This window comes from Pelophylax lessonae, assembly GCF_965119305.1.
Source record: "Pelophylax lessonae genome assembly, chromosome: 1".
Classification (NCBI taxonomy): domain Eukaryota; kingdom Metazoa; phylum Chordata; class Amphibia; order Anura; family Ranidae; genus Pelophylax; species Pelophylax lessonae.
The window spans coordinates 887,767,982-887,773,002 of NC_138768.1; positions in this window are offsets into that span (position 1 = coordinate 887,767,982).

A 5,021-nucleotide genomic window follows, 5' to 3' on the forward strand; every position below is an offset into this window, starting at 1 on the left:
TTTATGGAGGGATCGGGGGGAATGTGACAGTAATAGGAGTGACAGGTACTCTTTATGGAGGGATCGGGGGAATGTGACAGTAATAGCAGTGACAGGTACTCTTTATGGAGGGATCGGGGGGAATGTGACAGTAATAGCAGTGACAGGTACTCTTTATGGAGGGATCGGGGGGGAATGTGACAGTAATAGCAGTGACAGGTACTCTTTATGGAGGGATCGGGGGAATGTGACAGTAATAGCAGTGACAGGTACTCTTTATGGAGGGATCGGGGGGGAATGTGACAGTAATAGCAGTGACAGGTACTCTTTATGGAGGGATCGGGGGAATGTGACAGTAATAGCAGTGACAGGTACTCTTTATGGAGGGATCGGGGGAATGTGACAGTAATAGGAGTGACAGGTACTCTTTATGGAGGGATCGGGAGGAATGTGACAGTAATAGCAGTGACAGGTCCTCTTTATGGAGGGATCGGGGGAATGTGACAGTAATAGGCAGTGACAGGTACTCTTTATGGAGGGATCGGGGGAATGTGACAGTAATAGGAGTGACAGGTACTCTTTATGGAGGGATCGGGAGGAATGTGACAGTAATAGCAGTGACAGGTCCTCTTTATGGAGGGATCGGGGGAATGTGACAGTAATAGGCAGTGACAGGTACTCTTTATGGAGGGATCGGGAGGAATGTGACAGTAATAGCAGTGACAGGTACTCTTTATGGAGGGATCGGGGGGAATGTGACAGTAATAGGAGTGACAGGTACTCTTTATGGAGGGATCGGGGGGAATGTGACAGTAATAGGAGTGACAGGTACTCTTTATGGAGGGATCGGGGGGAATGTGACAGTAATAGCAGTGACAGGTACTCTTTATGGAGGGATCGGGGGGAATGTGACAGTAATAGGAGTGACAGGTACTCTTTATGGAGGGATCGGGGGGAATGTGACAGTAATAGGAGTGACAGGTACTCTTTATGGAGGGATCGGGAGGAATGTGACAGTAATAGCAGTGACAGGTACTCTTTATGGAGGGATCGGGGGAATGTGACAGTAATAGGCAGTGACAGGTACTCTTTATGTTCAGATCTTCGGCTAGCCGGGGGACATGCTGGCTGTTTGCTCGGGCCTTCAGGGGGGGGCGGGAGACCCGGGCGAGCCATGGAAGGTAGCGGGAGAGGGGGGGGATCCCCTCCCGCTGCTTGTAATAACGGCTGAATGGCTGATTAGCTGGCCTCCGGCTCTGAACACTGGTCCCGGGGTGCAGGGCTGACCCAAGAAATTGTGCTGTCCGGGTCCAAGAATGAAATGCTGCCCCCCCAAAAAAAATTCACGCCCACCAAAAGGCACCCAGATCCATTATTTTATATAAATATAAAATGTAGAAAATATTATATATACTGTTATCTTCTTCCTATCACCAGACCGATCCACCAAACACCTGGTGTCTGTCCTCAGTCCTCCTGTTACTCCTGTGTCTGCGGTGCCCTAGAAGATCCAGCCTACCCTGCGTGAGATGGAGTGCGCTAAAGTCTGACGTCATTGCGCACACCGCAATCATGCAAGGGACGTTCCCCGGAGGAGACGCTCCGCTTCCTCATACTCGTCAGTTTGCACAATGGGCGGCAGAATGAGATGGGGAAATGCCACCCGTAACGCGCCGCAAACTGATAACACACAAAACTGCTGAAAAAAAAATATTGGGCGTCAATTTGCTGCCCCTCTCAAAGTTCCGCCTGGGTGAAATGGACCCAGTGGGACCCATGGTAGGGCCGGCCCTGCTGGGGTGATTCCTCTAGCTGCATATCATCCTTCTACAACCACTGGAAGCTGAGGCCGCATATTTGCGTTCTGTTGGCGGGAAGGGGTTAAATACCAACCTTTCATCCAACCCCGCTCTCGTACGGTGCCGCTCTCCCTTCCTGGCCTCAGAATGACATAATTTGAGACCATGGGACTGTCAACTGCTGCACCTAACCGAAGTGCAGGGCTTTTTTTCAGTGGGAACGTGGGGGAACGCAGTTCCGACACCTTCAGCAATGTATGTATGTAATGGCAAGGAGAGCTGGGGAGTGCTGGAGGGTCTATTAATGCTGGCTGCTGGGGGATCTATTTTCACTGGTGGGGATACATTTTTGCATTGCAGTCTTTCAGTATCTCACAAAAGTAAGTACACCCCTCACATTTTTGTAAATATTTTATTCTATCTTTTCATGTGACAACACAGAAGAAATGACACTTTGCTACAATGTAAAGTAGTGAGTGTACAGCTTGTATAACAGCCATTAATGTCTAAACCGCTGGCAACAAAAGTGAGTACACCCCTAAGTGACAATGTCCAAATTGGGCCCAAAGTGTGAATATTTTGTGTGGCCACCATTATTTTCCAGCACTGCCTTAACCCTCTTGGGCATGGAGGTCACCAGAGCTTCACAGGTTGTCAGTGGAGTCCTCTTCCACTCCTCCATGATGACATCACAGTGCTGGTGGATGTTAGAGACCTTGCGCTCCTCCACCTTCTGTTTGAGCAGTGGCGACTGGTGCTCAAAATTTGGGGGGGGGGGGGGCGCAAAAAAAAATTTGCGGCAAAAAAACGGGGTAAAAAATTGCGTGACTTTGACGTCACACAAGTGTTAAAGGGGCCTTCAGTAATCAAGGAACAGTGCCTTGAAAAAGTATTCATAGTCACCCCTTGAAATAATCCACATTTTGTCATGTTATTTACACACTGCACACTGAATTCTCATAAATTAGTAAATGTCTGCATATGAAGTAACTCCAACACAGATATATATACTGTACACAGGCTGTTAATTTTTATAGGCCACAGATACCCTGTGTATGTAGGCCTTAGACATGACCAGCATGCCGTGCCCCCCATCATCAATGCAGTGACCAGCTTGCCTTGCCGTGCCCCCATCATCATTGCAGTGTCAGTGACCAGCTTGCTGTGCCCCCAGGGCCATCATCAATGCAGTGCCAGTGACCACCAGCTTTCCGTGCCCCCATGATCATCAATGCAGACTGACCACCAGCTTGCCGTGCCCCTATGATCATCAATGCAGTGACCACCAGCTTGCCGTGCCCCTATGATCATCAATGCAAACAGTGACCACCAGCCTGCCATGCCCCCATGATCATCAATGCAGACAGTGACCACCAGCTTGCCCTGCCCCCATGATCATCAATGCAGCAGTGACCACCAGCTTGCTGTGCCCCCATGATCATCAATGCAGCAGTGACCACCAGCTTGCCGTGCCCCCATGATCATCAATGTAGTGACCACCAGCTTGCCGTGCCCCCATGCTCATCAATGCAGCAGTGACCACCAGCTTGCCGTGCCCCCATGATCATCAATGCAGCAGTGACCACCAGCTTGCCGTGCCCCCAATGATCATCAATGCAGTGACTGACCACCAGCTTGCCAATGTGCCCCCGTGATCATCAATGTAGACAGTGACCACCAGCTTGCTGTGCCCCCAATGATCATCGATGCAGTGACTGACCACCAGCTTGCCGTGCCCCCATCATCAATGGCAAATTTGATGGGGGGGGGGGCGGTGCGGCGCTGCCACTGCGTTTTATCTTGGTCTCATCAGACCACAGGACAGGACATGGTTCCAGTAATTCATGTCCTTAGTCCAAAGGGTTCAATAATGAGTTGGCCCACCCTTTGCAGCTATAACAGCTTTAACTCTTCTGGGAAGGCTGTCCACAAGGTTTAGAAGTGTGTCTTTGGGAAAGTTTGACCATTCTTCAAGAAGCACATTTGTGAGGTTAGACACTGATGTTGGATGAGAAGGCCTGGCTCGCAGTCTCCACTCTAATTCATCCTAAAAGTTTTCTATTGAGTTGAGGTCAGGACTCACTCATCCATGTCTTTATGGACCTTGCGTTGTGCACTGATCCAATTGATGTGGTGGAGGGGGATTATGGTGTGGGGTTGTTTTTCACAGGTTGGGCTTGGCCTCTAAATCCAGTGAAGGGAATTTTTAAGGCGTCAGCATACCAATACATTTTGGACCATTTCATGCTCCAAAATTTTTGTGAACAGTTTAAGGATGGCCCCTTCCTATTCCAACATGACTGCGCACCAGTGCAAAAAGCAAGGTCCACAGGCCTGGCCTTCTCATCCACTGATGTTGGGCAAGAAGGTCTCGGCTCTAATTCATCCCAAGGGTGGTCTATCAGGTTGAGGTCAGGACTCTGTGAAGGCCAGTCAAGTTCCTCCACCCCAAACTCACTTATCCATGTCTTTATGGACCTTGCTTTGTGCACTGGTGCGCAGTCATGTTGGAACAGGAAGGGGCCATCCCCAAACTCCTCCCACAAAGTTGGGAGCATGAAATTGTCCAAAATGTCTTGGTATGCTAACACCTTAAGAGTTCCCTTCACTGGAACTAAGGGGCCAACCCAACCCCTGAAAAACAACCCCACACCATAATCCCCCCTCCACCAACTGATTAGGACCAGTGCACAAAACAAGGTCCATAAAGACATGGATGAGCGAGTTTGGTGGAGGAACTTGACTGGCCTGAAAGAACACCTCTGGGATTAATTAGAGTGGAGACTGCAAGCCAGGCCTTCTTATCCACCATCAGTGCCTGGCCTCACAAATGCGCTTCTGGAAGAATGGTCAAACATTCCCATAGACACTCCTAAACCTTGTGCACAGCCTTCCCAGAAGAAGCTGTTATAGCTGCAAAAGGTTGGCCAACTCAATATTGAACCCTATGGACCATGACTGGGATGCCATTAAAGTTCATATCCATGTAAAGGCAGGCGTCCCAATACTTTTGGCAATATACTGTATCTGATGACAGGTCCACTTTAGGGAGGACAAGGTCAGGGTGTCTATTTGAAGGGTCAGTGAAGTTCTCGTCTTTTATGTTTTGTATTTATCTGACACTGTAAATCATTTCTCTATAGTTGGGAGGGGAATTCTGCTGTTTTATTTCCTCATAATTTGTATCCACATAAATCTCGTGTAATATCATATAATAGTCATCAGTCTGGTGTGAGTCTTCTT